Here is a 12,879-nt window from a genome sequence, read left to right as displayed (position 1 = left end):
CTCTATGAAGTCCTTGTCGACATATTCTCCACCATTATCTGAGCGCAAAACTTTTTATTTTCTTTCCAGTGAAATTCTCCACCGAAGCCTTGAACTCTTTGAATCGACAGAAAACCTCGTCCTTGGTTTTCAGAAAATAAATCCAAGTTTTCCTGGAGTGGTCATCGATGAAGGTGACGAAGTATTCGGCACCACTAAGAGCTTTAGTGGACATTGGTCCGTAGATATCTGAGTGTATCAATCCTAGTACACTCTTGGCACTGTTTTTACTTCTAGAAAATGCTTCTTTGGCATACTTGCCCAAAGCACATCCTCTGCATACATCATCTCTTTCTGTACTAAGATCTGGAACTCATGTTACAATTTTCCTAAGGATTCTCAAAGCCCCATGGTGCAAATGTCGCATTCATCTATGCCATAGTTCATTCAAATCCTTGTCCCCATGACTACCTATCAGTGCCATTGGTGATTCTAGCTGTAACATGTACAACCTGTTACTTCTGATTCTGATCTGCACTTTCTTTTTCCAGCTTGGGTGTTTGACGTACACTGTCTCCTTGATGAGAAAAACGTCATAGCCCTTACTTTGAAGTTGTGATACGTAATCCGGATAGTAAGTTCATCCCCAGTCCTGGCACATGCAACACATTGGTGGCTCAGAACCACTCTCCCACTTCTGTTTGAAACACTATGGTCCCCTTTCCTACTGGAGTACACTTTGCCTTATTCCCCATGGTGATCTGAAAATTCATCCTTTCCTCTTGATACTTAGAGAAACATTCTCGGATGCCTGTCATATGCCAGGATGCTCCACTGTCTATATACCCATACGTTAGATGATTCCAAGCTTGTTACACCAGCAACTTCTTCTTCCAATCTGGAAGCCAACATAGAGAAATCAAGATTTCTATCCCTTGTGCAATTTTTTGAAAACTTGCATGAGTCTCCTGATGTTGATGCCTCTGCATCATGATCTCGACCAATAATTGATTTTCCCTTCATGTCACTGATTCTTTCCTCTGATACCATGTGAAAATTCTATTCCTGCAACAACTCATTTATTTTTCCTACTTATTCTTCAATAAGTTATTTACGAAATCGCTTCAGTAAATACTAAAATAATCTCTATTGTAGATATCACACCATAAAGCAGAAACAAATACATGCACAAAAACCAAACACATCAACACAGTTATTTTTGGACAAATGTCCCTAGAAAAACCCAATGCGGGAAAACCGGTGCAGCAGAGGAGGATTTTATTAATCAGATATTCTTGAGTACGACTGGGTGCCAAACTGGCTTACCCAACAAGATAAATTCTCCAACACCTCCCCCAAACTCGGCGTCAGACTTGCTAGCCTCTGTGCAATTCCCAGATCCTCTGCGTTGGCTCCTGCCTCTCTGCGTCAACACTGGGCCTCTCTACATCACCCATGCAGGCCATCCAATGACTACACAGTCCTACTGCCTCTGCGTCTGCCTGAGAGGCTCTGTGACTACCTCTTTGATCTCTGCGTTGATCTTCTGGTACTATTCCCTACTCGCTACCTCTTGCTGCAATCCAAACCTCTCGTTTGAATTTCTCAGCAAACCCCGCTCCAGAAATCAAACTGACTGGTCTCCCTCAGTATATCTCCACCTGACCCTCAAGCTTTCTCTTATACTTTTCCTATTGATGAATCAACGATAGAGATTAAGTCCCTAATCAACGGCTAAGATTAAAATAGACTTGATCTTCATCTCTTAGAAGCTTCTCATCCTTATCTTTATTAATACCCATTAATATTTTATTTTCCTAAGTTTAGACTTAGGACCTCATTAAAAATATTATTTATTTTAATAACTTTTCATTCAGACGGAATTTTCCAAAACGATTTATGGGTCTTGGAGATCTCATGCTCTTTAGTCTCTCCACCAATTTTCATGGCTAGAGCACATCCGATGCTACCCCAAATCAACAAGTAGGCAATTCAACTTTATTTGGTTACTAGTGGAATGTCGGGTCCACCCACATGGGAGTTCAAAATGGCCCATTCGAATAGCTTCGAGGCAAAGTCGAATAGGTGGATGGAGGGGGCCGTCATGAGGCTAGGGAGGCCCAAGGAGTTATAAGGAGGGAGCAACTCTCATTTTGTATTTCATTCTTACACATTGCAATCAAAATTACTTGACTGTTCGCTCTGCTATTTCGCTGAGTCAACCCGCTGTTTAGCCACGAATCTCTCAAGCGGGAGATTCAACCTCTACTTCCGAGGACCATCCGTGCCCGCCCTAGAGATAAAGTTCCATAAATATTTCAAGAGTTTTGGGAGTGTGTTACAGCACTACCATTCAGCCACAACAGGGAGTGCGTATTTCTGGCTAGTTGGAGAATACGCAAGGGGAGTTTGGAGATACCAATGATCAAGCATTTGCCGGGAGAGTTGGAGGTTGGAAGAGCAGCAAAGGGTCAGCCTTTCTTGTGAGTTTTGGAGCCAGCAGAACCAGCATCCCAGCAGTTCAAATTACTGGGCTTGGGGACAACGCAGAGAGCCAGTCCAGCGATTTTGTGGAGCTAAGGAGCAGGTGTCATAGGCCGGAAGCCCATCCGGGAAGTCCAAGGATTTGATAGTAGAGGTCAGCCCAGCACCTTGGGTCCATTTCCGGACAGATTCCAGCAGGCCGAATTTTGCAGTTGCAGTTGAAGTTGGGTTCCCAGGGGATCAAATTTCAGAAGTCTAAACCAACCAAATTCCTTCCTAGGTCTTGCTAGGTTTTGGGAAAGGATCACACTCCTAATTTTATAGAATTTTTTGGATAGATCTAAGAGGTCAAACAGGGGTCCCAACTGAGCCAGCAACTAGAGGAGCTAAGGGGAATTTGGGCCAAAATTCCGAGGTCAACATTTGGCCAATTCATTCATGGGTTTTTTTGGGTTTAGGCCAAGGAGGAAGGACCTAAAATCTCATCATTTTCTAAGGATGGGAAGCAATGATTCCAACCCTTCAAAGTTAGCAGACAGAACAGTTTTTTGGGGCAACGCAGTTCAATCTGGTGCAGCAATTGTAGCAACCTTCAGTTCAACATTTCTCACCTAGGTTTTGTCATGCTTGTGCATTGAGAAAAGCCTAGGTGCACCATTCTATTTTACTATTGTATTTGCTCCTGAAGAAGTAATAAAATAGCTCAATAGTTCTCTATTTCCAGTGTTTCCATGGGTGCTAAAAGTATATTTCGTTTTTCTGATTGTTGGATTGTTTGCATGCTTTGTATATCACTTATATTCTTGTTTAAGAACATTACAATATATGAAAAAAAGGGGGTAGAACGTTGGGAGTTATGTTGGCCTTGTTGGGAGAGCCTTCATAAAACACAACACCCACTACATGCTAGTCAAAGTTTGAATATTTGGAACGCCCCTATGCAGGCAGTCTCCATGCGTAATTCCTAGCGATTCACACACAGCGTTAAATCCAGCACTGTAAAGAACAGATCATTGAGAGGTGTATGTCATATGGGTCAATTAAATCATGCATTAAAGATTTAAACTCTGCATTGATTCCGGTCAACTACGTTGAGTTCTATAAGCTAGAGTTGAAGCGTTACTGGGAATGGAGCATTGAAATAGTGGTTTTGCATAGTGTGGATGTCCATTCTTTGTTATTGATCCAACTGTGAATTTTGTGTGAATACCCTGTTGAAGCTTTGAACGGTGAAGCTTCTATGTGCATTGATCAAGGTATGTCATATGCAGTGCGTTCAAAACATGGAGTGCGCTCAAGCACATCTTTGTGCGTTGATTAAATCTTGGTTGGTTTACATATGTGCACTACATTGAACCTCTGCTTTGAATAAAGTGAACAGTGTAGTGTTCCTTTGCATATGTTATATGTAGTGTCCGCTCTGTCTCAAAACACAAGTCGAAGTACCTCCTTTCTGCACTGCAGCTGCCACCAACATTGTGCTACTGCTGCTACTGTACTGTTGCCCATGACACTGCCGCTGATGCATTTGTACTACAGCTCCCTCTCAAATGCTGCATCTACTATGCTGCTAACATTGCATCCATACTGCAACTCAATTGCTGAGAGAAACAACTGAAAAACATCAATATTAGTTGAACTTAACTGTGTTCAACATAATACAATGAATGTTGGAATCTAACAGTTGTTGATTCTAACCCTCTGAATCTTTTGCGTTGCTGCTGACTCCTGCACTATGCCAACTGCATCGCTACCAACCTTGCTCTGCGTTGATCAGTCTCTAGTCCCCAGCTACTGCATCTGTCCTCCAAACACTCCATTGCATTATCTGACACTAAGTCCATTTCGTTATCACTGAATCTTGGGCTCCCGTAGCAAGGAATTGATCCAAGAGGTGGACTCCTCAAGGATCCTGCCCACATGTAGTCCTCCCGACTACAACGCAATATCGCCCATCTCCCTCCTGGAGATGCGTGGGCGCTCATGGCAAACTCATCCTCGTCAATCTTTGCTAAAGCAGCCTTAAGATCATGTTTCTCATCCTTGTCCTTTTTCTTCAAAGGACACTGGATGCATAGTGGCCCATCTCACCAGAACTGAAACATTTCACCTTCGAAATGTCCTCCTTTCGCTTCGGCTTTTGTTGTCCCTTCGATGCTAGAGTTGCGTTCTCCTCCTCGTCCTTCGTCTTTGTGCAACTCTCACTGCTACCACTGAGGTTGACCTTCACTAGGTCCCTCAACTCCTCCTGTTGAAGAGTCGCCCACATCTCCTCCCATGAACGTAGTTTTCCTCTGCCCAATATGCTTTGGACAAAAACTTGCCATTCATTCGAGACTCCATTCAAGGCTATCCTCACCATCGAAGTTGGCTGAGGAGTGGACCCCACTGCAGCAAGATGGTCTCTAGTGTCCTGAAGACGCTGAAGATAGAGGTTCACCCCTTCTCCTTTCTACATCAAGGTCCACTGCAACTTCTACTCCAAATACATCTTCCGCTATTTGGAAGAGCCTTAATACAGAGAAGACAAGGCTTCCCACATTCTCGGGTTGTATCCTTGCCCTGCAAGTGTGAGACCACATGATCTCGAACTCCATCAAGGATGAGCCTCTTTGCCTTCCCCTGCTTGGCTTTGTACTTCTTCTTTTGATCGTTGTCAGCAAGAACAGCTACAACACTATTGACATAGGCCTCAAGATCATATTCCTCCAGAACAACTAAGGTTATGGTCTTCCATATGACATAGTTGGAAGCACCTTCCAACTTGTCCTGATCTCTAAGCCCATGTGATGCCATCTCACCCAACTGTCGAACTGACTACTCTAGTCACTGCTTAGCACTACTTAGATGCTCAGCAAGTGAGAAATTCAGACCTTCTGGTGGAAAGTTCCCTAAGGAGAAAATTCCCCTTCTACGTGTCTTCGTTCTTTTCTAGCAGATTTCTGCCCTGGCAGAAACTGCACCCTTCAAGCACTGCGTTGAGGCTCTGTGTCACTCCCTCTGCCTCTGCAAACTCACGAACTGGAAACCGTACCTCTCTGTTGTCTCACTCAGAGAGAGATTTCCTCAGATCTGCTTCCCCACAAGGACTACGCAATCCCTTCAAGGGGATTCAAATTGTTGCCAAGTGCAACTTTCGACCTCACTTCTCAACATTTGATCTGCTCTTCCTGTTTCAAAATCAACCCCTTGATACCATGTGAAAATTCCTAGACTTGAAGGAACCCTTACTGTAGCAAATCTGTATCTACTTCACCTACTTGAATGTTAAATTACATTCATCAAGTTGTTCTTTTGAATACTGAAGCAAATTACTTCTATAGCCTACACTAATTAAATATTTGATCTCATGAAACAAAAACAGAGCAAAGAACAAGATACATAGGACACACTTATTTTTGGACACAATAGTCCCTAGAAAAACCAAACGCGGGAAAACTAGTGCAGAAGTTCTAAGGGTTTATTATTATGCACGAGAAATATCTAAATACAAATCTAGGATGCTCATCTAGCAATCATTTACACAGAAAAATACTAGCGGAAAATATGAGTGAGTTTTACCTCACTTCACCAGGCAAAATTCTAGTTGATCCAACACAAGACTCGCTAACCCTGGCTATTTCTGCGCTAGCCCTATGTAAGCCCTGCGTCTACTTCTCTACCCTTTGTGTCAATTATCCCAGCTGTTCCGACAGTTCCAACTATTCCCGGCAGTTATGGATTCTGCGTGACAAGCAACCTTTCTGCTCTGCGCAGGCCCTTCTGGCTCTGCATCAGGACTGTGTGGGTCCAAACTAGGCCAGCGTCAACTCTCCCAGCTACTGCACTGCCTCTCTGCAAGCTCTCTCCACCTCTCTGTCAATATTCTTCGGAAATTCCTTCTTGCGGATTCTCACTGCCCCTCTGCTACTGAATGATCACTTAGTTCGAATTTCTCAACTTCCTAGCCCCAAAAATCGAACTCCAGATCCATTCTCTCTCTCTCTCTCTCTGTCTTCAAATGAACCCCAAGCCTCCATTTTATACTTTTCCTGTTGAGTCTTCAACGGTCAAGATTAAGTCTCTAATCAACGATTAAGATTAAAACATGACTTGATTTGCCTTCTAGATCATTCTCACCCATATTTTTATTAATACCCATTAATATTTTAATTTCCCTAAGTTTAGACATAGGAACTCCATTAAAAATATTAATTATTTTAATAAAATACAATTCAGGTGGAATTTCACCAAACGGTTTCTGGGTTCTTTAGAACTCATGTGCCTTAGCCTCTCCACCAATTTTCAAGGCTAAAGCACTTCTGATGCTACCAGAAACTAACAAGGGGGAGAAAAAATACAAACAAGAATGACAAGAAAATGAGGGAGTTAAATGAATTTTGCACTTACCTCTTTAGCTCTCGAGAAGTTGAGAACTAGAGGTAGATCGCAACCCTTCTTCACTCTTCCAAGCTCCTCCTTCACTTCTCCAAGCTCTCATTTGCTCTCTCTTCTAACCTCTCACAAATCTGATCTCAAAAGCTTGCTATCTCCTCTCGTCTCCAAGCTCAAGCCAAATATGCAAGTGTGAGGAAACGAGACATGGAAGAGGCCTTTTCACCTCATCTTCCCTTTCCCTAAACTCTCTCTTAACTCACCCTAGGCCCCACTTAGACCACAAGTTAGAAAAATAAAATAAAAAACTCTCTACAGAACTGTGCATGTGCCATCCAAAACCACGTGGGAAGCATACTATAAGCATGTCAAAACCACGATTCAACCTACGGGACCATCACAGTTCCCACAGGTCCAAGAACTTTGTTTATCCACGCGAAGCGCAGTTCCATCTTCAAGTCTACCTCTAAACAATAATTATCTTCATACGCTTTACAAAACCAACATCGACAAAATAAAAAGAGGGAATCTCCAACGAGATAACTACCTGTTGACACGGCGAATTTTCGCTACGCCAACAAGGGGAACTAACCCGATCGCAGACCCCAATTAGATCCGCTTTCGTTTGAAGTGGCTAGTTCCAACGGGTTTTAAAGGATTCCGTAAACTGTTATAGATGTTGAAAGATTGCTTCTTGGAGGAAGACTTCAATTAAATCAACAAAAGAAACAGCAAACCTATATGTATCAAATCCTATCTACACTAATTCTAACCACTTATGATAGTCCTAACTATTCTAATCTATCCTGCAGGAGCATAACAAAATAGATTAAACATCATATATGGATTCCAAGTCCAAATGAATCAATTACTAGTTCACAGATGAACAAGGTTGTATTAAATCTTAATTGCAATCTAATTACTCATACAGGAATTCACATTCCTTTCCATACAAATAAAACTTGCAACTGATGTTTAACAGGTTTAGAATCAGCAACCTTTCATGAATTAACTGTGGTAACAAATTATATTTGAATAACCAAGACCAGTCACGAACTATCTGTTATCAATATGCATAAAAACAAAACATATTTATATTTATGCTAGCGACAACACCCTGATTTCAAACACATGAAAGAAGAGGAAAATAAATCTGAAAAAGGCTCTTTCTCGACCAAACAATCTTCTTTATTAGCACAATAAATTAAAAGTTGTTCTGCCCAAAAAAAGTCCTCCCCTCATCTCCGGAGGTAATACTTATGCAGAAGGAACTGACCCTCGGTCTTCCCCTAACTTTTCACCTCCCTTCTCTTTTCAATATACAAATCAAAATATACAGACGTAGAATAGTCGGTGTAACCGCTGACACGTCGAGGTTACATTTGTTGGAGCGTTCTACTTCTTGGGGGGGAATGAACGGATGCTGATGGAAAGGAGAATGACTGCGTGTCATCTCTTCATGATGAAACCCGGGACAACTTCACTTTCGGAATACACAGGCAACGCGTGGAAACCCAACCGAGAACGCCTAAGGCCGGATCTTTAACTAGAAAACACCTGCATATATGAACTCTTCGGATCCGCTCATGCGTCTTTTAATCCTCGCCTGCAGAGATAATTAACATTAGCTTTATGATTATGAAACATATGATAGAAACGCCTAAGAAAAAATCTTGCCCTCATTAAAACTTTATAAAATGATAAGGCGTATTGAAATCAAAAGGAGCGAGTGTGAAAGAATCGGCCCCTGGTTCAGCCAAGGTTGTGATGCGATCGAGTCGCAATCGCACATCGCAGCGGGCAATCACATGCAACATCACCCCTATCAGATTTTCCTTTGAAAACCCGGACCACAACATTTTATCGGAATACATAGGAAAACACGGGAAAACCCGCGGCTAGACCATAAGGCCGGACTTCAAATATTATGCACCCAAGTCTATAGTTATCATCGGGTCCGCTAATCGCATCGCGCCTTATGTATAAGCCTCGGGCTCCGCCGATTGCGATATGCGATAGGCCAGACCCGAAAATATATATGCTACGTTTAATAGTTTCGACGGGTCCGGTATATCGCAGTGCACCTTATATATAAACCTTGGGTTCTGCCAATTGCGATATGCAATTAGGGAAGCAGACCCGAAAATATATGTATTATGCTTGATAATCCTGGCGGGTCTGTTGTTCGCATCGCGCCTTATGTATGACCGTAGAGTTCCGCCGATTGCGATTTGCGATGGGCTCCGGACCCGAAATAAAATGTGTTGCGCTTAATAATCCTAACAGGTCCGCCATTCGCGGAACGTTGAAGCTTGGGCTTTGGGTCTTAGCAAAGTGCGATTGCGATTTGCGATTGGAGGCCTGATCGCATCGCATTTATTCATGAGAGGTAGGCCTTGCCTTGATCAATGCGACCTGCGATATACAATAAAGGTATGCAACGAGGATGTGCGGAGATGTTAAGTCATGCGTGCTTTGCAAAGCATTTCTATTATAAAAGAGTTATAATAGGAATAAAGATGCGATGGAAGGTTTTGAGGGGTAAAGAGTGGGGATAGTTATATGTGTTGGTATAGGGCACCATGAAGGTTTATGAGGATTGAAAGAGTCCTGATGAAGGATATGAATGAAGGGCTAGATTGGGTTATGAATGAATCATGCAGCAAAGATTTATTCAAGGGGGGTCTTGACCATTAAGAATTGAAGATTTGACTCGGCACAAAGTTAAAATCCCTGAGATAAAAACAGATCATTCGGAGAAGTGAAAGATCAAACTTCTAGGGGACCCATTCAAATTTGCTACCAGAGCATGTTTTAATAGGGTAGTCGTTGTGGCCACAACACTTCCATGGTTTTCTTAACCACGGTATACATTCCATCATAACCCTTTCCTAATAAAGGTTTGTAGGTGTTTGGATTTTGAAGAAACTCAAATGCAAGCGACATGAACTCGAGCAAGAAATATCTTGCTTCACCAACCCACATCACTCAACAATCTACACATTGCTTTCCCTCTCTATATAACATATATGCTTGTCTCCACTCAACAATCTACACACCATACTTTTCCTCTCTAAATCTAGTCATCTTTGCTCAACCCAAGGATTACCATAGACACTAACAGAGATTTAACCTTCAGAAGGCAGCAGATTATCATAAGTTTGAGGTTCTCCACTAAGTCCATACATCAATCACTACCATAGACACATGGAGATTTAACCTCTACAAGGCAAGACAACATGATGAAGTTTGAGGCATATATTGTCTCAACAACTTTCAAGAACTCCTATCTAGAGAATTCTTGTAATATTGCTCAAGAATAGTGATGGTTGGTGATAAATTTGATGATGTTCCTTGCCTACCTTGTGAGCACCTCAATCCATGAAACTCTAGTCAAAAACACTTATAAAATCATATTTAAATGATGGGCAATGTGAGTAGTACAATAAATGTGATTATACCTACTCTCAATAATCAAGCATATGGCTTTACAAAAGGCAATATCTATGATAACTGGAAGCACATTGGTTGGACTTGCTCAATAGCACCAATTAAAATATCACCAATAAAATTATTGCCTTCTACTGCACCTAAACTATCTTCAACCTTCAAAAACATTACTCCTTTTGGTGACGAGGTAATGATATTGACCAATGGCTTACACCTTGCAGCTGTCCATCCTTCCATGACAATGCGAACCCCTGAGATATTCCATGAGACACAAATTGATGCTAAAACATCTTCAACAAGCTAATTTGTTTCTTTTAAAATTTGGTTAGAAATTTTTCATAATTTCACCCCTTGAGCAGTTGCATTAATTGTTGTAACTAAATCGTGCCAATAGGATGACCTAACTACATTACACAAGATACCAGAAGCAAAGATGCCCCTTGTCACTCTTGCCTAACTTCTTCTCTCCCTTATGCATCGATCATTTTCACCAATTTGCTATCCTCAATTGTGTGGTTGATGATTTTGATGATTCCACTTAATCCTACACAGCTATGCTCTTCCTTGTTTCTTGGACTATTTGGTTCACTATTGACAACTTGAGTATCAGCAACAAGTTGGTTTCTCCCATTTCTCAATCCTTGAGTTTCATTATGTTCTGTCTCATATTCTTTCCCTTACATTTGGGTCAATTTTATGTGCAGAAATGTTAGCAACAAATTTCCCTGCATGCAAAATATGTCCCTTCTATTGGAAAATAATGTGTTTGTAGATTAAAATTGATTCTCCTTACTTGATAGTTACTTGAGATATTTGTTGGCTTCGTATTACTTAGTTTTACTTCTTCATCAAGCAATTACCAAAACATGAAGATCACAAAGAAATAAATAACACAAGATATAGGCTCCAAGCCAGGGAAAAACCCCACAATTGGGGAAAAAACCCAAACAACCCCCTTCTCATAGAATCAGATCAAAATGTGACCTCCAAGACCCAACGACCAGGACCTCCTCCAAGCACCAAGTCAGCCCTCCATTCTCTGTCAAAATTCATCATCAATAAGATAGCTTGATCTGTCACAAGATCCCTTGTCCCACAGTGATCCTCTGTGATTCCTGTAGTAGCTTGTATTTCATGGATCTAACAGACCTCCAGTAGCTCACATATTGTACATACTACAGCTCGCACATCACATGTACAACAGTCATTCTTTAGCTCGCATACCATCATAGAGGAAGTCTGCTATAACTTGTATTATTTCACAGAAAACTCGCACATGTTCTTCTGTCTTCATTCAAAACTTCCACGAACTTGCTACAAAAAACTTCAATGAACTTTCCTTGAGAACTTCCAAGAACTTGCTACAGAAAAGCTCACATATCTTTTCACAGGACAGCAACGAAAAAAATGCATACCAAAATGAATGAGAACAGGTGCCAAAATATAGTTATTTTGCTAATGTGAAGGGTCACATCTGTTGATCAGGCCGACTTGACCATTTGGAGGCCCAACTGTGTCTTATGGAGGTCAATTTTACTCTTTTTGCCTAAACAAAAATTCTTTTCCTTTTTCTTACAAAGAGTCCAAATGGACTTTCACTCAAATTTAATTCTTTGACTTAATCAAAACCTAGAAGCATGAAGAACATGCTTAACTAAAGAAATAATAATAATATAAATCTTTTTCTTCTTTTTGTTGTTGATACAAGTACAAAGATAAATATGAAGACCGAACCTAGTTACTTTTCCAACACCTTCTCTCTTGTATAAGAAAACTTCAAAAACCTTGACTTTCAATAGCTCGCACTTCCATTTGCATGAACCCCAACTAGGCAATTGTACAATTTTTATAGCATACCTCCAAAGAGAATAGGTTCAGCAAGTCTAGGGCCATTCAAAAACCACCTTGAAAAGTAATTGATGATAAAAAAACATAAAAGGAAGTTGCTGACAAAGATAAGTCAGTCCACAAACATATTCTTGCTACCGAGAGCAATCTTTTTGTTGGTAATGCACTAAAACTTGCTCTCAACGAGTGAACACTCCTAAACACAAGAAAAGGAGTTTGTTACTGTTATGAGAAAGCCTCTCTATTGAAGAGAGTATGAGGAATGAGTGAGAGGCAGTTATTTATTATAGGAAATTAGAGGTTATTAGGGTTTCATGATAATTCTCTTTTTTTTTCAATTGAGTGAAAAAATCATTTAATGTGTTCTAACTATGAATTTAGACTTAAATCATCATTATCTTCTTGTCATTAGGTATTTGTTGTTGGTCCCACATGCAAAATGCATTTTCGGCTTTCCTATAATTTATTTAACAAACGGGAAAGTCTTAAAATGGTGATAAAATTTGTTATGTTAAAGAAACGCTTTGTCAAGTATGGGCCATTTAAATACTTCCTTGGACTAGAAATCTGGAAAGGGATCATTTCTTGCAACTTAGCTTGAAATACATTGACCTCGTTAGAAGAATCACAAAGGTAAATGAGCACCAACACAATAACAGAACATTGACAAAGAATAATGACATTCATGGCAACTCAAAAACAATACTAAACAGAAAATAGACATGAGGAAACATGAGACTAGAT

The 12,879-nt window shown here is 40.8% G+C and overlaps 1 pseudogene across 1 annotated transcript in view; it reads right to left on the bottom strand.

Annotated features, from left to right (window-relative positions):
• The window catches only part of LOC149174944 (protein ROOT HAIR DEFECTIVE 3-like), a 238,494-nt pseudogene that overhangs the window by 80,486 nt on the left and 145,129 nt on the right, over positions 1-12,879 (bottom strand). The gene's annotated exons all lie outside the window — the stretch shown is intronic.

The sequence above is a fragment of the Pinus tabuliformis genome, chromosome 4_1 (genome assembly GCF_031772625.1).
Source record: "Pinus tabuliformis cultivar Carrire ecotype Pingquan chromosome 4_1, CPIR1, whole genome shotgun sequence".
NCBI lineage: Eukaryota > Viridiplantae > Streptophyta > Pinopsida > Pinales > Pinaceae > Pinus > Pinus tabuliformis.
Note: the sequence above shows the minus strand (reverse complement) of the source record. Positions and strands in the feature narration are given on the sequence as shown.